Genomic DNA, 24,863 nt, shown 5'->3' with positions numbered 1-24,863 from the left:
ATATGCGTTCTTTTTCCATATGTGCCTTTTCTTCACCATTATATGCAACGATATGACTTAAGATGTGGCCAAGCTGGGTTGCCTGGCTCTTGTGTTTATGCCCTATGTTCCCGTTAATTCGGCTAGGGCATAAGGGGAGCACCTCTGCGATTGTTACTGCTGGCTCAGCCGGATGTGTACCTCAGACTGGGTGAAGCCGAAAGCTAGCGTCCTTAAGGGAATATTCGGTCGATGAACAAAAGATGTATTCGTTTATTACATAGTAAATCCCCAGAAGTTTTATATCCTGCGTCCTTGTTCGCAGTCTGGACATGTGCATCGTCGCATGCGTACCCAGGGAAAGGAACCCTTAACGGAACTATTCTCCCTGGAAGATGTTTCTTACTATGCATGTAATATAACATAACTAGTTGGGTACTTGTCTGTTCAAGCACTTATGACCCCCACGCCTTGTTTCCACGGATACCCCGGTTCTGTATAACTAAGCGGGTATTCGGACACACCCCGGACTGTAGGATCCGGGGGCTGAAGCTGTAAGTGCATCTAGTGCCACCCCTAGTTTGGTTTTGGAGTATTGATGACAAACGTGGTTGAGGGACTAATGTGTTTGTGAGAACTACAGGATAACACAGGTAGTAGTCCCTCTTTGATTTGGTTTACCTACCGGAGATGACCCCTAACAATGTATGAAGACATTGAAGATAATGGTGGTATGTGAAGATATTCACATTGAAGACTATGACAGAAGAAGACATTGAGTGAAGACTATGGAACGCGAAGACTTAGTAGTTTCATTGTTTCCTTTCTTCTTTTTTGAGTCATAGGAACCACCGCACTATTAAGTGGGGTCCAAGTGAACAAAGTCAGAGTGACTGATGTGATGCTCAACCAATTTCCTATGTCTTCGAGCGAAGACAATGAGAGGAAATCTTATCCAGAGTAGGATAAGTTAGCTTTACTTGTAGCCCAAGTCAAGCTGTCGCGTGTGTTTGAAATCTGACCGTTGTGACACGTGTCAGTTCCTTAGTGACCCAGGGTCATTTTGGACAAATCAGGTCGGGTTGCCCGGTGGCTATAAATAACCCACCCCCTACACCATAAATTGGTGGCTGCTCAGAGTTAGTGCACGGCTTTTGTCGTTGAGAGCAACCCACCTCCGAAGAGTTTGAGAGAGAAATCCTTGTGAGGACAAAGCCCAAAACACCCAGAGCCCAAAGAGTGTTTGGCATCACTGAAGTCTTTCTGTCTGCATGACCTGAAGACTTGTTACACTTGAGGACTATGAATCCTCCAGCCGGTTAGGCGTCGCGTTCTGAGCATCCAAGAGTAATTGTGGATTGCCGGTGAACGAAGTCTGTGAAGGTTTGGAAGTCTACCTTGAAGACTTACCAGAGTGATTGGGCGAGGACTGTGTGTCCTTAGCTCAAGGGGAATAAGGCCCTGTGTGTCCTTAGCTCAAGGGGAATAAGGTGAAGACATGGTATTCTAAGTTCAATCTCATCCTCCCTAACCAGACGTACAGTTGTCACAACAACTGGAACTGGTCGAACAAATCATTGTCTTCACAACGCGCTGGTTCTATCTCTTACTCCCCTTACTTACTGTTAGTTTTCGTGAAGTTATTGCCTGATTGCTATGCCTGTTTGACTTCACTGTGTGACTACTTGTTCTGATTGGCTTCGCACTATCTTCCATCCTGATCCCACTACCTAGCTGCTATATGTCATCATGCTTTAGCTTCATACTTGTCTGACTATGGCTTGCCTAGTGTAGTTCATCTTCCGCTGCATGTTTATAGGTCTTGATTTCGTGTTTGTCTTCAAAACCTTCATGTTGTGAAGACTTTCATAAAAATCTCCTATTCACCCCGCCTCTAGTCAATAACTAGCACTTTCAATTGGTATCAGAGCAAGGTGCTTCCTTGTTCTATGTGATTCGGTTTAACCACCTGGAGTTTAGCTATGTCGACTGCAGGACTGAGGAACGTATCTTGCGCCACCTTTGACGGTCATGAGTATCCACGGTGGAAGGCCATGATGAAGAAGCGACTCATGGCTATGGACAGCGAACTGTGGACCGTCACTGAGATTCAACTTACCGATTTATGCAAGATGGCGGAGGCTGATGACATTCGCAAGTACACTCTACTGAACCTCACGGCGAAGGATGTCATCTGCTCCTGTTTGTCCCGAAATCAGTTCAGGAACGTCATGCACCTCAATCATGCAAAGCTAATCTGGGACTGGCTTTCTGAGGTCTATGAAGGTCATCGTACTCGTCATGATCCTTGGTTTGAGGATTACAAGGAGTCTCTCAAAGAGATGACCTTTGCACCTGAATCGCCATCATCTTCACCATGCCTCATGGCAGGGGGTGGTAAGGTAACTGAATGCTACCTTTCTGAATCTAGTGATGATGAATCAGGTGATGAATTTGGCCCCAGCTATGTCAAACTTGCTTCCCTTGCCACTAAACAACAAAGAGCCCTGGAAAAGGTTCAAAACATGCTTAGTAAGAGCGATGATATGTTGGGTGAAGAAATGGATCAGTAAAAAGCATTGGCTGAGAGTCTTCAGAGACTTCATTCCAAGTTTGACGCCCTACAAGTTCAACATAATGCTCTCTTGTCTGATCATGAGAAGCTTTCTTCTGAATGTCTTCAAAGAAAGCAAGATCTTGAAAAGTTAAGAGTGGATTATGAAGATCTTCAGAAGGAGCGCGATTCATTACTTGCTCAACAAATCAGTGTTACACAGGAAGAACTTGTTACTCCATGTCTGAAGTGCATTGAACGTGAAACTATCAATTACTCATCTGAATGTTCAAATGCTTCAAATACTACAAATTCTTCATATGTTTCTGCTGTCACTAATTCCTCATCTGAGGACAATGCTAGTATCACTGATGATGCTGGGCTGAAGGAATTGTACATGACAGGCATGTACAAAAGCCACAAAGGGCATTAGACATTATGTGATGTCCTCAAAAAGCAGATTCTGAACCGAAACCCTAGAAAAGAGGGTATTGGGTTCGAGAGGAAAATGAATGTTGATGGGTCGTACTGGAAGTCTGAGCAGTACCCCAAAACCACATGGGTTGCTGCAAAGGAACCTTCGGTAGATCCATCCACCCTATCTAGTTTCACTTGCGCTAACCATACTATCATTGATGAATCCTTTGATGCAAACTATAAACTGTTTAAGAATCAGAATGGTGAAGTGTTTGCCAGGTATATTGGTACTAACTGCAGGAATGGACCACCTATGAAGAAGATCTAGGTACCTAAGCAGTGTATTGAGAACCTTCCTGTGAATGTCATCATGACACCTCCAAGGAAGAAGACAAACCCCAGACCTATGGCTTCATATGGCCCAAAGGCTTCATACAGATACAGGACTCACCTGATTCACCCTAACGCCAATGTTTTGCAGGGAAACCATACTTAGACTTATGAATATGAGCGTGTGTCTTCAAACCGCTATCTTCATAGAATTAAGAACTTTTCTGCTTATTCATATGAGTATCGCTCTTCTCCTGCAAGGCTATTTGCTAGGGCTTCAAAGCCAAAATTCTCAGATGCTGCACTTAGACTCATTGCTTCTAAGCCACCCCTGAAGATGTGAATGGTTAAGAAGAATTAACCTTCTTTTGCAGAGAATGGTCTCCAGCCTATAATCAAAGGCGTCCTATGCTATTGCTGGGGACCTAAAACACATTAAGGGACGCTGATAAAATGCCTTACTATGTATTTCACATCCGAATCGCTTGCCAGTCATACTATGAGTCCTAACCTTGATCTAAGCTGTGATAATCCTCGTGTGTGTCAAATGCTTATGCTTCACAACACTCTTTGTGAAGCCTATCCTCCTAACTGCACTGTAGGGTATGACACCTCGTGCGACAGAATGGCTTATGGACAGCGGATGCACCAACCACATGACTAGTGGTCGAAGTCTTCTCATGGACTCTACCTTACGTCCATGTGATAAAAGTCACATCACATTCGCTGACACTGGTAAAAGCAAGGTATTGGGCCTAGGTAGAGTTGCAATCTCAAGGGATCAGCACATGAACAAAGTGATGCTTGTTGAATCCCTTGGTTTCAACTTAATGTCTGTCTCAATGCTTTGTGACTTAAACATGATTGTGCTATTTGGAAAATATTGTTTTCTTGTACTAATGGAATCGACAAGTCTCTAGTCTTTGAAGGGTAAAGGAAAGATGATCTGTAGATGGTAGATTTCTCAGCAGGACCACAGATGGCCATATGCCTTCTAGCCAAGTCTTCAGAATGCTAGCTCTGGCATCGGGGGCTAGGGCATGCAGGCATGAGGAACCTACACACTCTCGCCAAGAAGAAGCACGTCATAGGCATCGAAGATGTCAAGTTCAAGAATGATCATCTATGTGGTGCTTGTGAAGCTGGGAAGATGACAAGGCCCAAGCATCCCTCGAAGACAATCATTACTACATCTCGACCTTTTGAGTTGCTCCACATGGACCTGTTTGGTCCCACTCACTACTCTACTCTCACTGCTACTGCTTGTCTCTATGGTTTCGGTATTGTTGATGATTATTCAAGATAAACTTGGGTGCACATAATTCTCTTCAAGACTGAAGTGCAGGATGTCTTAAGACGCTTCGCCAACCGCACCATGAACAACTATGGCGTCAAGATCAAGCACATTAGGAGTGACAACGGCATAGAATTCAAGAACACATGCCTCGACCTCTATCTTGACACCTTAGGTATCACTCATGAGTTTTCTGCTCCCTACACACCTCAGCAGAATGGCATCGTGGAGTGCAAGAATAGAACCCTTATTGAGATGGCTCGGACAATGCTGGACGAATACAAGACTCCAAGAAAATTCTGTCCTGAAGCCATTGATACTGCATGTCATGTCATCAACCGTGTTTATCTTCACAAGCTTCTGAAGAAAACATCCTATGAGCTCCTAACTGGTAAGAAGCCAAATGTAAGCTAATTCAGAGTATTTGGTGCTAGGTGCTGGATCAAGGATCCACATCACACTTCAAAATTTGCACCGAAAGAACATGAAGGTTGTATGCTTGGTTATGGAAAGGACTCGCACTCCTACAGAGTCTTCAACCTCTTTCACTATAAAGTGGTTGAAACTGTGGATGTGCGGTTCGATAAAACTAATGGCTCGCAAAGACAGCACCTGCCAAATGTGCAAGATGAAGTACCTGCCAGTGAATCAATCAAGCTAATGGGAACAGGAGAGATCATACCATCAGATGCCCAGCCTGAAGAAGAACTCATTATTTCTGCACCTGATCAACCAGAAGACATTGCTCAACCTGAAGACAATCCCCCAAATGATGACAATGTTCAGCAGGAGCAAAATCTTCGTCCAGTTCATCCTCGTGTTGCAAATGAAGTACAAATTGAGAAGATAATCGATAGCATCAATGCACCTGGTCCACTCACTCGCTCAAGAGCAACACAGCTAGCAAATTTCTGTGGGCACTTAGCATTTGTCTGAATCTCTGAACCCAAGAAAGTTGCTGAAGCCTTCATGGAACCTGAATGGATTCAAGCTATGCAAGAAGAGCTTCAATAGTTTGAGCTGAACAATGTGTGGGAATTAGTCAAGCATCCTGATCCGCGCGAGCACAACATAATAGGCACAAAATGGATATATCGGAACAAACAAGACGGGCATGGTCAAGTAGTCAGAAACAAAGCACGGCCCGTTGCTCAAGGATACACATAAGTTGAAGGAATTGACTTCGATGAAACATTTGCTCCAGTGGCCAGGCTCGAAGCCATTCGCATACTACTAGCCTACGCAAATCATCATAACATCCTTCTGTATCAAATGGATGTGAAGAGTGCCTTTCTCAATGGAAAGATTGAAGAAGAAGTATATGTGGCACAACCGCCTGGCTTTAAAGACCCAAAACATCCTGATATGGTATACAAGCTCAACAAGGCACTGTATGGCCTCAAACAAGCCCCTCGTGCTTGGTATGACGCACTCAAAGACTTCCTGAAGAGCAAAGGCTTCAAACCTGGTTCTCTAGATCCCACTCTCTTCACGAAGACATATGATGGTGAACTGTTTGTGTGCCAAATCTATGTGGATGACATTATCTTCAGTTGCACCAACAAGAAATACAGTGATGAATTTGCTCATAAGATGCAAGAACAATATGAAATGTCCATGATGGGAGAGCTGAAGTTCTTTCTCGGTCTTCAAGTTCTTCAGCAACGCAATGGCATCTTCATATCTCAAGAAAAATATCTCAAAGATTGCCTGAAGAAGTTTGGAATGCAAGACTGCAAAGGATACACGACGCCAATGCCAACCGAAAGTCATCTAAGCCCCGACGTCAATGGTAAAGATTTCGATCAATAGGTATACCACTCCATGATTGGTTCTTTACTTTACTTATGTGCATCTAGGCCATATATCATGCTTAGTGTCTGCATGTGTGCCCGATTTCAAGCGGCACCAAAGGAGTCACATCACTTAGCTGTGAAGCGAATTCTTCGATATTTGGCTTACACCCCAACACTAGGATTATGGTATCCAAAGGGCTCAGAGTTTGATCTGGTTGGTTTCTCGGATGCTGATTATGCTGGTGACAAGGTGGATTGCAAGTCTACATCGGGCACATGTCACTTTCTGGGTCGATCTCTTGTGTGTTGGTCTTCAAAGAGGCAGAACTGTGTATCACTCTCAACTGCTGAATCTGAATACATTGCTGCTGGATCTTGTTGTGCTCAGCTTCTGTGGATGAAGCAAACTCTTTGGGACTATGGCATTCATCTGAAGCATGTGCCACTCTACTGTGATAATGAAAGCGCTATCAAGATTGCCAATAACCCAGTTCAGCACTCGAAGACAAATCACATTGAAATTCGTCATCACTTCCTCGGAGATCATGTTATGAAAGAAGATATTGATATCATTCACGGCAAGACAGAAGATCAGTTGGCTGATATCTTCACTAAGCCCTTGGATGAGAAAAGGTTTTGCAAGTTGCGGTGTGAGCTAAATATCTTGGAATCCTCGAATGTCCTCTGATTAGGCACTCATCCTAACACTTATGCATGTTGATGACTTAGATGTGCAACACACGAAGTAATGTATATCTTCAATCAATGAAGACATACACTCTAAGTGTGAATGCATTAATGTGGAAATTGACTTTAGAGCACCAAGATAATTGTGCGCCGTGTCTAGGTCTAATACTTCCTATACGGTGGGTAATGCCACCACCAAACTCTTATGAAGTGTTTCCTCATGGCGTCATATTTGCAAAGTCTTCGCAATTGATTTAACTTCAACATTAATTTGACTTCATGGTTACTGATTTGGCTTTACACTATTATATCTATACTGTATTCTGTCCTCTACAACATTCACTTATGGCTATGTCTTCGTGTTTGAATCTTTTGAACTAAGTGAATGTGATCGGACCCTAATCCCTCTATGCTTTCTATCTCAAGTTCTATCTATACAAATCATATGCATTCTGTTGAAACTATCAAATGTCTTCTCTGCGTCCTTGTCAGCAGAAGATACAGACACAAACATTTATATCTAGCTTTAATGACTTATTCTTTTTTCCTGAAACCCGGAGAATTCGGAACGACCACCCCGACAATCCAGGCGTGCGTGGGACATGGAACAACTTTCAATGAGTTGCATGTTCGCCACGTGTCCATCAAATGTGAACCGCCAGGGGCACCTGTGTCATTGCACTGTGCTGTCTCTATCCTTATAAATGCATGTCTTGTCTCGATCAAAATCCTTCTTCCTCCTTCTCCATCTCTCGCAAACCCTAGCGCCTACGCTAGCTCTCGACGACGCAGATGACGAAGCACTTAGCTGCCGCGACTTCCTCGACGCCGTCCTCACGCCGGCTGCGGACCTCGTCTTCCCCGCCGTCACCGTAGGTGTCTTCCGTCGCCAAGTTAGGGCACGGGAGATTGAAATGCCTACCTAAAGTGTGGTAATAAAAGTTTACTTTTTACCGTCTTTTTGATCCGATAGATTCATCCCTTCTTACCTAAAGTGGTTTCTAGATCTTCGAACATGGATCTATCTCTTTCTGCATCTCATATTCTGCATAGAATATTCACTTATCCTTCTTCACAAGTTAGATTCCTCACTTGTACTTATTCTTGGATTTGTACAACTCTGGAACCAACTCTCATCATATAAGTGAATGTCTTCGCGTTATGAGGTCAATGTCTTCAAACTGATTTATCTTCAAAATCTTCTAAGAATGCATATGACCTCGTCCCCTTCCCTTGCACCTTTAATGTTGTCACGGGTACATGTCCGTAGGAGAATCCCTTGGTTCTCATAGTCTGCATTCGTTTGCAGAGTTCTTGCAGAGCCACAACAACTCACCTGGAGCTAGTTCCTGTCAGTCCAGCCGCTTGAAGCCTTTGAAAGTACTGAAGCCTTTCAATTTACACTTCATGACAACTGGAAAATCAGTGAGAAAGGGAGGCAGACAGCGTCGTGGTGACACTTCCAAGGATTTACCAGCTGATTTGCATGAGATGTACAAAACTGATCCAGAGGAAACCTATACTGAACGCAAGAATCGAATCCAATGGATTCGAAGATATTGGGCAGAAGAGTGGTTCAGATATCGCTTCATCACCAAGGAATATGCAGAGAAGAATGCCATCAAGGCACGGTGGAATGATTTTCTGTACAGAAATCTTCCACCAAGGAATCAGGCTGAAGCTACTGAGCAAGGCTTCTATCCTTGCATGGTGCGCGGACCACAGCCTGAGAATGCTGATCCGTCCTCACTACTCTGGTGTCGTGAAGACATTTTGTTCAAGCGCAACTACCAGTTTGCCAAAAACTCAGCTGCTGCGAACAAGAAGGATCTGGGGCTTGACTTCAACCCCTTTGCACCTCGAGATGATGGCACCCGTGAAGCCAATGAAAACAGGATTGGTCCCTTCTACAATCTGGCTGGCCTGATCACTCACATTACTATTCGTGGTGCCAAAGTGGATCATTTTGATGATGATGATGCTGACACTGACGAAGCTCCACCTCCTCCTCCAAAGCCTATGAAGCAGAAGAAGTCTAAAGCTTCAAAATCATATGCTGCTCCAAAAGCTTCACGAGTGAAGCCATTGGCAACTGCCCCTTCTTCTCCAAGCAATGACTCTGAAGATCTCTCTCGCATCTCCAAGAGGCGTGAGAAGCCTCAGAAGGCACCTGTTCAGAAACTGAATCAAGCACTGACGCCTGCTGCCATTCTGAGGAATGAGTCTGAACCGAGTGACTTGTCTCCTGATGAAGAATTTGGTGAGGATGCTCTGGAACAGCTGATCAAGAGCAAGCAAGAGGCGGAGATCTTCAACGAGCTGCCCCTCTTTGATGTCAACATTCTGAAGAACTTCATTGATGAGTGGTTTGATAATCAGGAGCTCAGCTTTGATGACCTTCAGCTTCCCATAGGCGTCAGCGTTGCTTTTCAAGGCGCCATAGCTCCTGAACTTGCTCTGGCTCAGCGCATCATTGAACTGAAGCGAAAGATCGACTTCGAGAAGGAACAGTTCAAGAAGCATGTCGCCAGGCTGAACGTGGCTGATGTGTAGAAGTTCAAAGTGATGCTGAATGGACTCAAGGAGTCGTTTCAGACGAAACGCGAGGAAGCCAAAGGCTCAAGAGAGTGCATGAAAGCACTCGCTGACAAATGCGTTCAAGCCTACAATGAAGCTGAAAAGCGCAAGGCACTTGGCCGCCCTGGCATTGACCCCTCAATGGCTGCCAATAAAAAGAAGTCATCTGAAGCCCATACTGAAGCACCACGGCAAGAAGAACCACGCATTGTCTTCCCTGCAGCATGCGCGGATCGAAGCCTAAGGCTCCTTCAGTGGCTTCTGAACAGAAGAAAACCAAGGCAGCTGAAGCCGAAGCCAGGAAGAGGAAAACCAAGCGCACCACTGATGAAGAACCACCCCCTAAGAAGGAAAAGACCAAAAGAAGAGAACGGGCTGCTCCTATAGAGCCCCTTATTGTTGAACCCCTTTCCTTTGTTCCCCCTCCGTCTGCAAACCAAGAACGTCGGATGATTGTTCATGAGCCTGCTTCCACAGAGGCTCCTGAAGCTCAAGAACTTCCAGTCGTCGACCCCATCGTGACTGAAGATATTGCTCAAGATGATGCAGTACTTCCTCAGATCGAGTGCCCATCGGTATCATCGCCTGTTCGAACGAACAGTGAGCTTATCAGCATTGGTCATCCTTTGACGCCAATATCACAAGATGCGTCGTGGGCTGATCACCCTCAGCAAGCTACCCCACAAGACTCACCAAGTACACCCCAGCCATCAAGCGTGCCCGTCATCAGCCCCATGTCAAATGATGAAAACTACATGGAGACTTCACCATCGCCAAAGGCGTCGCCTGTATACCAACGGCTTCGCAAAGGCTTGAAGCCCTCCATGACCACCATCACAGAAGAGGACTCCAACTTGTCAGGCTCAGTGGCACGTCAAGTGTTCCCTGAAGACAATCCTTCTGTGACAGTCCTTGTGGCTGAAGCCAATACTGCTGAAGACCCTCCGGCTGCATCAGCCGGAGTAACACAAGAAGAAGACCATGTCGCTACCCCCCCTACAACACAAGCAGAAGTTAATGAAGAGAACCAGTCCATGCCAGAACCTCCAGCTACTCAAGTGGAGAGTGAGAACCCTGAGGCTGCCACACATGATATTCCTGAAGCCAATGCCGTTGTCATGGGCGACTCTAATGTGGAGCCTATAGTGGTCAATGCACCAATGGCCAATGAAGCCAATGAAGCCCCTCAAGAAGATGAAGTCAATGCCGCACATGTCGTCAATCTGCAGCCTGAAGTTAATGCCACTGCTCCTATTCCGCCTCCAAGGCCACAAACTATCAAGCAAGCATACAACTATGGCCAGCTTGTCACTGTCAGATGGCCTATTCTGATTCCTCCACCTGCTGCTGGTCCTCAATTTGACTACCATGTCGAGCACATGGCTCAGGTTCAGAAGCGAAAGCCACGACTGCCCAGATTTCCAGGTACTGCCTCTTCACCAGGATCCTTCAATGTCAATGGCTTCATTGCCCACAACACCTTCTTCGATAGTGACAAGAACCCCTACACCAAGCCCAAGATTTCATCTGATCGGTTCTGGAGCTATCAGCAGTGCAGCTACTATTCATGCATTCTGTACAACCAAGGCCGCATATTTCCGCATATGCGCCTTGATACTGAAGCCATAGCTGGCCTGCCCTGCTTGGAAGAAGCCCTTGATTGCTTCAAAGAGGCTGGCTTGCTGCATTTTGTCACTGACAAGGAGCACTGGAATGAAGAGTTGCTGCTCCAATTCTACGCCACCTTGCATATCAGAGGCTACAACAGGGATCCGAAGACTTGGGTCCTTGAGTGGATGACAGGCAATGTCCATCATGAAGCCAAAGCATTTGATGCCATTGAGCTTACTGGCCTGCCCACTCCTGGTGATCTCTATGAACCTGGTTGTCAGCTTCACACTGCAGCAGTGGAGAGCATCTTTCACAAGCCTGAACCCAACATGGGCCAGATGCTGACCATGATGAAGCCATTGCCTCCAGATGCGGAATATCCTACGGAGTTCTTTGTTGAAGACCTTGAGTATATGCCACGCACGATCTATCACATCATAAGGCGAACTCTCTGGCCTATCAAAGGACATTCTCCACAGGCTAAGCTAGAAGGTGCAATGAAGACATTGGTCTTCCATATTCTTCATGGCAAACGCTTCAATGCATAGGATTTCTTCATCCGCCAACTTGCTGCATCAGGGTCTGACATCTTTAGTTTGAAGTTCTATGCTCCATGGATCATGCGGCTGATCAAGCTTCACTCTGCCTTTAACTATCAGCCATATGCACGCAACCACATTGTCTTCTTGCCAGATGTTGATATGTCTGTTGAAGCCATCTATCCAGAGCCTAACAAAGATCCACTTTATCTTCATAATGTTGATCGTCAGAGCTTCTCTCAGCCAATTGAAGGTGTGCTGGCTGCCACTCGTGTCTATCCGTTGGCTCGTACTACACGTGCACCTCACAGTGCCCCAACTGAAGCCACTAACAGCACAATTGCTCAACGGCCTCGAAAGCGATCTCGTGTTCTTAATGACCGAGAGCTTCTCGTTGGCCTACATCAGAAACAGGATAGGCATCATGATTCGCTCAAGCGCCAGATGCAGAGCTTCACTCATGTCGCGTCGAAGCCTTTTGTTCTCCTTCACGGAGACCGCCAGCTGAGCGCAGATGTCTTTTTATTCCACGTCCAGCCAGACATTGGCATCTTCAAGATTGTTCTTCTCCTGCCTAACTTGTGTAAGAATGCGCTCGCCAGCCTTTAGCTGCCTTTTGAGATGCGACTCGTCATCTCTTACGCCCTCCGGATTCACCCCGGGATTGTCTGCAGAATTTTCTGTTAGACTTGTCATACCAGCCACTTACTAACTGGTGCATCTTCATATAATTGAGACAAATGTTACCAGATGAGGCCTTCTGGGATTCCTCTAACTTGGCAACCGTGGCCCTCAGCTGGGCCTTGCACTCCTCCAGCTCCCAAGACAATAGCTCATTCTTATCTACAAGGACCTGTGCATAAATTGATCCTTAAAACAGTTGTTCCAACTGTTTCAAGTCTCTGGGGCTACTGCTATACATGCTTATCAAATTTTCTTACCCGTATATCTTTAGTATACTGGTCCGTCGCTCGGGCAAGCCCGCCTTGAGAAACTCGGATGTATGCGTCTCCCGAATTGAAAGCATTAAATGCCTCTTCGGAAAAGATGTTGTTGCGAAGTACGGCCCGTCGGCGCTGGTGATTCATGGCGCTCTCTACTTCAGAATTCGTGGCAGAGAGCATATCTGCGTCCTCTGTCGGAGAACTATGCGGCATCGGCCCCACGTCCACCTCCTCTCTTGAAGCCGGTTCTGGAATCCGGCTGGTGGAGGCATGATTGGTAGGATCCCCGGATATAGTCCGGCTACTCCTCTTCCTGCTAGGACACGAAGGGCGCTATTACACATCAAATACAATAATCACAGAACAGGTTTTTGCCTTACCTCTGTAGCGGCGTTTCGACCCTAACCGCCTTCCTCTTGAGCCTGCCTGATCTGGATGCCCGTTGCCGACGGGTCCCTAGGGGATCGGCCCCGCGCTCCGACCGTCGTCTCTGCAAAAACATGACACTTCAGGGGTAAGGCATGACATCCGAAAGGAGTCCTCTTCGGAGGATAGAGTTTTCGGCTTGGCTTACACGCGACATAGGTAGCAGTCCTGGATAGTCGGCAATAATAGCCACTAAGGCACCATCGCAGCTCGCCTGATAAAATATCCCGTTGTCAAGCTCCATGGTAATATCCGGATCTTCTTCGAGTCCTGGATCGAGGGCCCTTCCGGGGTCCTCTAGCTGCGGGGTAGGGTTGGAGATTCCTTCTATGGCCCTCCTCTATTCCTGCTTGGAAATACCGAGGTAGATAATCTTAGCAAAGAATGCCACAATAAGTGAAGTGGGGAAAGGAATGACGACTTACCCAGTTTGGGGGGTTGTACATGGAGAATCCATCCCGCGGTTTAATGTGAAGGAATTCTTCCTCTTCTCCTCTTCTACTGCAATTGTGAATGCTCGTGTGATCGATGATCAAGATGATGCTACTTCGCCACCTCCAACAGGCATCGACACTACTCCAAGTTTGTCTACACCGCCAAACCTCGACACCAACCCTGCATCTTCTCCTACTCCTTCTGGGAACGAGTAGAGGCTCAATGTCTTCAACCCTTTTTGGTCCTTACTGACAAAAGGGGGAGAAGCTATGAGTTGATAGTCTTCAAGCGGGTTCTTATGGGCGGTTGCATTATAGGTTGCCACGTGTTTACAACTCTTGCTCTTGATACATTTGGTTCTCTGAGTTGTAACACTTAAACTCGATGGTCGTCTGCTACTTATTTGCTATTTTGTGATGCGATGATAAATTCCGAATGTGCGACGATAACTTCCGCACTTAGATCATTTCGCGGACGTCCATTTTTCATTATGCATGTCATTATCTTCGTTACATCAGACCATGCATGATGAATTGCCTTCATAAGTTGAAGAGGTTCTCCACAAGTAAAACCTGCCATGTGCATTTGCATTCCAAAAGCAAATTGTTTATATGCACATCTTCAGGGGAGCCTTTTGCTACTTAAGAAGACAATACCCCATCCTTTACAATTTCACATATTTTTATCCCCGTTGAAAACTTCAACCAGTTTGTCATCAATCACCAAAAAGGGGGAGATTGTAGGTGCATCTAGTGCCACCCCTAGTTTGGTTTCGGAGTATTGACGACAAACGTGGTTGAGGGACTAATGTGTTTGTGAGAATTGCAGGATAAAACAGGTAGTAGTCCCTCTTTGATTCGGTTTACCTACCGGAGATGACCCCTAAAAATGTATGAAGACATTGAAGATAATGGTGGTACGTGAAGATATTCACATTGAAGACTATGACAGAAGAAGACATTGAGTGAAGACTATGGAGCGCGAAGACTTAGCAGTTTCGTTGTTTCCTTTCTTCTTTGTTGAGTCATAGGAACCACCGCACTGTTAAGTGGGGTCCAAGTGAACAAAGTCAGAATGACTGATGTGATGCTGAACCAATTTCATATGTCTTCGAGCGAAGACAATGAGAGCAAATCTTATCCAGAGTAGGATAAGTCGGCTTTACTTGTAGCCCAAGTCAAGCTGTCGCGTGTGTTTAAAATCTGAATGTTGTGACACATGTGAGTTCCTTAGTGACCCAGGGTCATTTTGGACAAATCATGTTGGGTTGCCCAGTGGCTATAAATAGCCCACCCCCTACACCATAAATTGGTGGCTGCTCAGAGTTAGTGCACGGCTTTTGTCGTTGAGAGAAACCCACCTCCGAAGAGTTTGAGAGAGAAATCCTTGTGAGGACAAAGCCCAAAACACCCAGAGGCCAAAGAGTGTTTGGCATCACTGAAGTCTTTCTGTCTGCGTGACCTGAAGACTTGTTACACTTGAGGACTGTGAATCATCCAGCCGGTTAGGCGTCGCGTTCTGAGCATCCAAGAGTAATTGTGGATTGCTAGTGAATGAAGTCTGTGAAGGTTTGGAAGTCTACCTTGAAGACTTACCAGAGTGATTGGGTGAGGACTGTGTGTCCTTAACTCAAGGGGAATAAGGTGAAGACACGGTCTTCTGAGTTCAATCTCAACCTCCCTAACGAGACGTACAGTTGTCACAGCAATTGGAACTGGTCGAACAAATCATTGTCTTCACAACGCGCTGGTTCTATCTCTTACTCCCCTTACTTACTGTTAGTCTTCGTGAAGTCATTGCCTGATTGCTATGCCTATTTGACTTCACTGTGTGACTACTTGTTCTAATTGGCTTCGCACTATCTTCCATCCTGATCCCACTAGCTAGCTGCTATATGTCATCATGCTTTAGCTTCATACTTGTCTGACTATGGCTTGCCTAGTGTAGTTCATCTTCCGATGCATGTTTATAGGTCCTGATTTCGTGTTTGTCTTCGAAACCTTCATGTTTTATAGACTTTCATAAAAATCGCCTATTCACCCCCCCCCTCTAGTCGATAACTAGCACTTTCAGAAGCGAAAAGGTCCGCCATGACAAATGATTTTAATCCGGCTAGGGACTACTTACGTCCATTGAATTACATAGTCACTTGGACTGACTATATTCCTCCTCTATACCATCCAACAGGCTATCTAGCTTACAATCCTGTTGGGAATACTTTGCGGCTGACGCTACCTGGTCATACACCAGACTCATCACGGGAATTTCTTGCCCATCTAGCACCGCTGATCTGACTTCGGCCATATGGTTCGGGTCCAGCTTGGTGTAGCACGTCGTCACCATAGCCCAGGCTTCTCTTGCACCTTGCCGGCAGGCTGACATCTTCCACAATCGGGAGCGCCGCCGTGCTCCTTGAAGCATATCCACAAGCTCCACCATGCCATTCGGCAGGAAGCTTGATGGCCACAAGGCCTGAGCAATGCCCTGCATCACCTGCCGAGCTCGCTCGTGCAGTTGTGAGAGGTCTGACAGTAAATCGCCTGCAGACGAGGGCATATCCTCCTCAGGGCGGCCCGTTAACATTCCTGCAAGTAAAATTCTTTCAATATGCTGCCTTGCCGAGCTATACGACAGTTCATCTAGGCAGTTACCATAAATGCCGCGTCGAAGCCTTTTGTTCTCCTTCACGGAGTCCGCCAGCTGAGCGCAGACGTCTTTTAATTCCACGTCCAGCCGGACATTGGCATCTTCAAGATTGTTCTTCTCCTGCCTAACTTGTGTAAGAACGCGCTCGCCAGCCTTTAGCTACCTTTTGAGATGCGACTCTTCATCTCTTACGCCCTCCGGATTCACCCCGGGATTGTCTGCAGAATTTTCTGTTAGACTTGTCATACCAGCCACTTACTAACTGGTGCATCTTCATAGAATTGAGACAAATGTTACCAGATGAGGCCTTCTGGGATTCCTCTAACTTGGCAACCGTGGCCCTCAGCTGGGCCTTGCACTCCTCCAGCTCCCAAGACAATAGCTCATTCTTATCTACAAGGACCTGTGCATAAATTGATCCTTAAAACAGTTGTTCCAACCGTTTCAAGTCTCTGGGGCTACTGCTATACATGCTTATCAAATTTTCTTACCCGTATATCTTTAGTATACTGGTCCATCGCTCGGGCAAGCCCGCCTTGAGCAACTCGGATGTATGCATCTCCCGAATTTAAAGCATTAAATGCCTCTTCGGAAAAGATGTTGTTGCGAACTACGGCCCGTCGGCGCCGGTGATTCATGGCGCTCTCTACTTTGGAATTCGTGGCAGAGAGCATATCCGTGTCCTCTGTCGGAGAACTATGCGGCATCGGCCCCACGTCTGCCTCCTCTCTCGAAGCCGGTTCTGGAATCCGGCTGGTGGAGGCGTGATTGGTAGGATCCCCAGATATAGTCCGGCTACTCCTCTTCCTGCCAGGACACGAAGGGCGCTATTACACATCAAATACAATAATCGCAGAACAGGTTTTTGCCTTACCTCTGTAGCGGCGTTTCGACCCTAACCTCCTTCCTCTTGAGCCTGCCCGATCCGGACGCCCGTTGCCGACGGGTCCCTAGGGGCTCGGCACCGCGCTCCGACCGTCGCCTCTGCAAAAACACGACACTTCAGGGGTAAGGCATGACATCAGAAAGGAGTCCTCTTTGGAGGATAGAGTTTTCGGCTTGGCTTACACGCGACGTAGGTAGCAGTCCGGGATAGTCGGCAATAATAGCCACTAAGGCACCATCGCAGCTCGCCTGATGAAATATCCCGTTGACAAGCTCCACGGTAATATCCGGATCTTCTTCGAGTCCTGGATCGAGGGCCCTTCCGGGGTCCTCTAGCTGCGGGGAAGGGCTGGAGATTCCTTCTATGGCCCTCCTCTGTTCCTGCTCGGAAATACCGAGGCAGATAATCTTAGCGAAGAATGCCACAATAAGTGAAGTGGGGAAAGGAATGATGACTTACCCAATTTGGGGGGTTGTACATGGAGAATCCATCCCGCGGTTTAATGTGAAGGAATTTTTCCTCTTCTCCTTTGTATAAATCGGACAATATCCTTGCCAGAGCAGTGGCAGAGTCCGGACCCTTACGACCACAGCGGGTGGCATCATCTTCCCTGTTGTAGTGCCACATGGGCTTCCCCCGATATTGAAGCGGTTACACTCCCCGCATTATGCATATTGCCATAACCTCGACTATCGTCAGTTTGGATTTGGCCAGTAACTTTATCCTGCTCATCAGGAAGTGTATTTCCTTGGTATCCTCTTCTTGGGGGCCCGGGGGCACCAGCTTAGATGTGCCCTCGGCGGGGCATTACTGAACTTGGGGAGACCTGTCCGGACTGGATCCAGAAGGGGAACGTCATCAACGTAAAACCACTCCGAAGGCCAGTTCTCTGGTGCCTTCTCGGGAGTGCCGGATAGGTATCCGGTCTCGGCAATGCGCCATACTTCGGCCCCGCCCACTTGACATAGGGATTCTCCCTGGTTGCGAGGGACGAGGCAGAATAGCTTCTTCCATAACCCGAAGTGAGCCTCGCATCCTAGAAATAGCTCACAAAGGGCAACGTATCTTGCTATATGTAGCACGGAGGCAGGGGTGAAGTTGTGCAACTGGAGGACGTAGAACTCCAGAAGCCCACAAAGGAACGGGTGGATGGGAAACCTGACGCCCCTTAGCAGATGCGGGATGAGGCATGTTCTCTCCTCTGGAGATGGATTAGGAGATCCCTCCGCTTGTTCTCCGCCATTATAGGTGGCTATTCCGGCCTGAACTGGGACCATGAACGCCGGTGGGAGAAACCCTTGAGTCTGTAACTCTATCAAATGACTGTGAGGAACTAAACACTCTTCCCAGTCCCCGGCTTGGAGCGAGGGGAGCGAGAAGAAGAGTTGTGACGATCGGCCATGTTGGAATGGTTTTTCCGGAGCGCTCTGTTGGATGCTTGCTCGAGGGGGGAGAGTGAGGTTTGGATCTGAGAATCCCCGTCTCTTCAAATAGATGGTTAACCTGAAGGATCGGGGGTGGCAAATGCAAAAATGCCTCGGCTCCTCGCATTCGCTCGACACGTGGAGATGGTCATTATTGAGGTATAGAAGCCGAGGAGTATAACATTGATGGGAAGCCGGACACTATTCGTCGTAAAAGGTACTTTGGAGTATTTGGAGATGGAACCCGCCTTGCAATGCCGAAGACAAAATTGCGCCCCGGACTCATCGTCATTGTAGCCTTGTTCAGGGGCTACTGAGGGAGTCCTGGATTAGGGGGTATCCGGACGGCCGGACTATATACTTTGGCCGGACAGTTGGACCGTGAAGATACAAGACTCAAGACTCTGTCCCATGTCCATATGGGACTCTCCTTTGCGTGGAAGACAAGCTTGGCGATCCGGATATTGTATTTCCTTCCTTGTAACTGACTCCGTGTAAACCGTAGCCCTCTCCAGTGTCTATATAAACCGGAGAGGTTGGTCCTTAGAAGACCGATCACGATCACAATCACGATCACAATCATAACCATCATAGGCTAGCTTCTAGGGTTTAGCCTCTACGATCTCGTGGTAGATCTACTCTTGTACTACTCATATCATCAATATCAATCAAGCAGGAAGTAGGGTTTTACCTTCATCGAGAGGGCCCGAACCAGGGTAAACATTGTGTCCCTTGCTTCCTGTTACCATCAGCCTAAGACGCACAGATCAGGACCCCCTACCCGAGATCCGCCGGTTTTGACACCGACACTTGCCTCATCTCGAGAGCCAGCAGGTTGGTGCCCGAAGCGGCTCAGGCAACTCACCACTACGACGAGGGCACCCACGATGCAGAGGCCTTGCCCTCTTCCATGTCCAAGGAGTCAATCTTCATTAATATCTTTGACAATGAGTAGCTTGTCTTATTAGCTCACTATAAGGACCCATGTTTAGTTTGCTAGCTACTGCCATTCCTTAACAAATTCTAGTGAATTGTGTAGCGACCCGACCTCAGACGGTCAAGTCTCTGTGCTTAAGTGTCATCCCTGGATCGGTATGCTGACACACACAGTACTCGAGGATTTATAAAAGAGGTACATCACATGTATAAAGTAATGTAAATACTATTACCTCAATCCATACAGCGGAAGAAACAACAAGGTTGTGGATTACCATCAACACCAATGGCAATGTTGAGTGAGGAAATCGTAACCCTAACGTATCACTTACTCGTCGTAAGAAATCCTGCAACATGAGACGTTGCACCATGTAGGTCAGTACATTGAATGTACTGGCAAATTCACACCAGAGGATAAAAGATGAATAATAGCTATCACTACATGCATATTTGGCTGGTGAAAGCTCTAAGTTTATTTTTGCATAAAGCCAGTTTTTCCCTACAACAAAAGAATATATTTTATTTAACTACAAAGTTTGTTGAAAACATTGAGAAGGTTCCTCTAACTCAATCCCAAATTAATAATCATCAACCCAACAAATTATTTAAGTAAAGTAATGAGATCAACATGATAATCCAAGAATCAGATACTCAAAAACGTCCATAATCGGGGACATGGCTAACCATGATTAGTTTGTACACTCTGCAGAGGTTTGTGCACTTTTCCCACAAGACTCGATCTCCTCCGTTGGATTTCTCGCACTACATGATGTTCGAGAAACGGATGATCGGGACACAGTCTTTCAAAAGCATTTACTCTCTACTCCGGGCGGACCGGTACACCTACAATCCCCCTACATCTGCTAGTCCACCTCTTCAAGAGCTCACACAACTTACTCAACTTTATACCTCCTCCATATCCAATAGTACTACATCTCTCCATACTCTTGGGGTATCCCACATATCGAGATAAAAAATCGTACTTATTTCATCCGTGGTCCATTTCGTGGAATATCATTTTCTTTTCCAGGGGTCAAGGGTTCTCACAGTTACTACCACCCTTGAAATGCACCAACTCAACCATAGACCATATTTCTCATATCCTCGAAAATGGTAAAAATATTTCTTCATAGAGTAACCACTCATACAATCCCATTCAGTACCAACGATGCTAACTTCATTGATTCTCAAATTATTACAATCTCCTGCATTTCCATTACATGCCTCAACTCAACACCTCAATATAAAAAGAAATGTTCTCACTACTACTACTGCATTTCTTTTGTCGCTAACTCAACTATTTCGCCCAAGTCTCCTTCTCCTTGGGACAATCTCTTGCAAAGTGCTCTACTTCATTACAGAAGAAACATATTACCTCTGACAAGTCTCGAGGTTTCCTTGTGACTACAAAGCCTCCTTGGGTCCTTGGCTTCCTTTTTGGGCAACTGCTTAAGTAGTGCCCTGACTCCTTGCACCTGTAACAGGTGATATGGCTCAGGTCTTTCCTGGTATCCAATCTACTTCTCTTCCTGGGTTTTTCAGTTCCAATCAGGGCTTCTATTTCCTGTGGGTCATACTCTACATCCTCTGTCGAGAATTCTACTAGATCCCCATTCAGACAATTTTGGGAGATGTGTCCTTCTTCTCCACATGAATAGCATGACTTGGTGCAGGCTTTAATTTTGTTTCCTTTGTGTGTGTCCTTGACATCTTCCTTCATCGCCGGTTCTTCTAAAATTTCCATGAGGGCTCCTTTCATTGCTTCTTCCTTCTGCTGGATGGTTCTTTGTACCATGGGGTAAATGTGACACTGAGCAGGGTAGTGGGTAGTTCCTTCACACAAGAAACAAGTAATCTGCCTAGTTGGGCATTCTTCAGCTAGGTGACTTTCTTCACAATTAGGGCATTCATCCTTGTGCTCCTTATGGTTGTGTCCTATTTCTCCACAAAACTTGCATGCATAGAGTTTCTTCATATCATTTTCATAAAGCTTCAAATTCAGGGACACAAGACGGACTTTAGCAGAGTCAACTTAAATTCTTTCCAAGTGGTTACTCCTTGCCATCCATTGACGGTTTGGTACATCCTCCACCAAGTAGCAGCACCTCTTTCAAAACACTAAAGATCATGTTGGGCCATATCCTTTCTGACTATAGGGTTATTCTCCATATGATCTTCCATGTTCTGAATCCATCGGTTTGTCTCCAATTGACTCACCGGTCCAGAAAATGTGAGTTCATCTCCATTCATCCTCTATTGGTTCCAAGGGTTTTGGGGTGAGATAAGAGAAATAAAGAGGGATACACACAATACAAGCAATAGTTTTTGAAAAGGCATATTTTATTTTGTGGCTGTCAGAAAAACATCAAAAAAATGACAGCTCACAATCATCGCATCTAACGTAAGTATATAACAAGGGTTTGGTTTTAAAGGGTCCATAAATCTTCAAAGTCGCCAAACTCTTCTTGTTCATGTCTCCGATGGCTTCTTCCGATCAGGCTTGTCCTTCTGAAGTTCTTTAGATAGATCATCTCTGTTGAAGTGAAGTCTCTCATGACGTCCTTTAATATTCTGGAGTTGCATTCCAAACTTTTGGCTTTCAACATCCTTGACATGGACCATGGTCCTACTGTCCTTCAGTCCCTGACGGATCTCCGGTATCTCGATGTTTTGCTCCTCCAGCTTGGCTACTTTCAGCTTCTGGGTCCTGAGTTCTTCACAAAATACTTCCTTGTCAAATACGGCTTCTTGAAGATCCACCCTAAACTTCTTGATGTAATACTCCATATCCTGGCGATACACCAGCTAAGGTTAAAACTTCATCTTTTGTTGATAGGTGCTCCATTAGCCTTCTACCATCCAGTCCTTCCAAAGAAATGCATGCTTAAATCAGCATGGTGACAATAGCATAAGCTGGCGATAGCATCATGGATATCCGTGTTTATTCCCTTGTCATTGCTATGAGCTATCATTCTATGTTGATCTCCTGCCTTAGGGTTTTCCCTGACAAAAACTTCGAGTTTTAAAGTTCCATGCTCTGGTGTTTCTCCGACATACCTTGATTCTTGGGTATTGACAACTTCTATAGTCTGGCAAGTTCTACCAGGGTAGCCTTCCTAGGTCATACCAATCTAGAAAATTCTACAGGAATTTCAAATTCTCCTAGTCTTCGGAGTCTTCAACTGTTGTAGTTTCCATTATTATAATGCACGGTAAAATCCTCTTCATTCGGAAGTGGTCTTAGTTGTCCGATATCTTGTACTTCTTGAAGTGGCCTCATCAGCCGAATCTTCATGTGGTCAAAAGGGGTAAGGGTATAGTCTAATTAAAATGGAATATTTGAATAAGTTCAGAAGAGAAGAGAGGTCAGAGATCTTTTGAAAATAAATTAGTAGAGAAAATATTTCCTATGGGATTGCCAGTTTCTAGGGCCACGTCCTACCGTCAACATGTGCTCTGATACCATCTGGTAGCGACCCGACCTCAGACGGTCAAGTCTCTGTGCTTAAGTGTCATCCCTGGATCGGTATGCTGACACACACAGTACTCGAGGATTTATAACAGAGGTAAATCACATGTATAAAGTAACGTAAATACTATTACCTCAATACATATAGCGAAAGAAACAACAAGGTTGTGGATTGCCATCAACACCAATGGCAAAGTTGAGTGAAGAAATCGTAACCCTAACGTATCGCTTACTCGTCGTAAGCAATCCTGCAGCATGAGACGTTGTAGCCATGTAGGTCAGTACATTGAATGTACTGGCAAATTCACACCATAGGATAAAAGATGAAGAATAGCTATCATTACATGCATATTTGGCTGGTGGAAAGCTCTAAGTTTATTTTTGCATAAAGCCAGTTTTTCCCTACAACAAAAGAATATATTTTATTTAACTACAAAGTTTGTTGAAAACATTGAGAAGGTTCCTCCAACTCAATCCAAATTAATAATCATCAACCCGACAAATTATTTAAGTAACGTGATGAGATCAACATGATAATCCAAGAACTAGATACTCAAAAACGTGCATAACCGGGGACACGGCTAACCATGATTAGTTTGTACACTCTGTAGAGGTTTGCGCACTTTTCCCACAAGCCTCGATCTCCTCCGTTCGATTTCTCGCACTGCATGATGTTTGAGAAACGGATGACCAAGACACAGTCTTTCAGAAGCATTTACTCTCTACTCCGTGCGGACCGGTACACCTACAATTCCCCTCTGCTAGTCCACCTCTTCAAGAGCTCACACAACTTACTCAACTATGCCAGAGCCCATGATGGCTTGTGGCTGCACAAGGAAGTTTCTAGCATGAATAATCTTATGATCCCCTGGGTGGCATTCCATAGGGTGATCAAACGGGTACTCTGGGATCCCCTTGGGCAAGCACTGGGTTCTCTAGGTGCCCAGGCAAACCACAGGGTAGTCCAGGGTGCCCCAACCATTCCACCCAGATGTGTATTAAAGTACCCACCTTAAGTTAACCATTAATAATAACTCTCACATCTGTCATGAATCACTCAAACCAAACCACGTCTACGAGCACAACATAGTGCTACGTCTCGAGCTTGTGTTGGTTTTAACCGAAGAGGAGAGGATGATGCAGCACAGTAGCATAAGTATTTCCCTCAGTTTTTGAGAACCAAGGTATCAATCCAGTAGGAGGTCACGCGCAAGTCCCTTGTACCTGCACAACACGATAGCAACTCTCAACCAATGCTTAGGGGTTGTCAATCCCTTCACGGTCACTTACGAGAGTGAGATCTGATACAGATAATATTTTTGGTATTTTTGATAGATAGATGCAAAGTAAAAAGTAAATGCAAAGTAAAAATAAAGCAAGTAAATAAAGTGATATAGATTAATATGATGAGAATAGACCCGGGGGCCATAGGTTTCACTAGTGGGTGAACATAAGTATTCTACGGTGGGTGAACAAATTACTGTTGAGCAATTGACAGAATTGAGCATAGTTATGAGTATATCTAGGCAATGATCATGTATATAGGCATCACGTCCGTGACAAGTAGATCAAAACGATTCTGCATCTACTACTATTACTCCACTCATCGAGCGCTATCAAGCATGCATCTAGAGTATTAAGTTAAAAACAGAGTAACGCCTTAAGCAAGATGACATGATGTAGAGGGATAAATTCATGCAATATGATAAAAACCCCATCTTGTTATCCTCGATGGCAACAATACAATACATGCCTTGCAACTCTTTCTGTCACTGAGTAAGGACACCGCAAGATTGAACCCAAAGCCATGCACTTCTCCCATTGCAAGAACTACCAATCTAGTTGGCCAAACCAAACGGATAATTCGAAGAGACTTGCAAAGATAACTCAATCATACATAAAAGAATTCAGAG

This window comes from Triticum aestivum, chromosome 6B, assembly GCF_018294505.1.
Source record: "Triticum aestivum cultivar Chinese Spring chromosome 6B, IWGSC CS RefSeq v2.1, whole genome shotgun sequence".
Classification (NCBI taxonomy): Eukaryota; Viridiplantae; Streptophyta; class Magnoliopsida; order Poales; family Poaceae; genus Triticum; species Triticum aestivum.
This window is presented reverse-complemented; position numbering follows the sequence as displayed.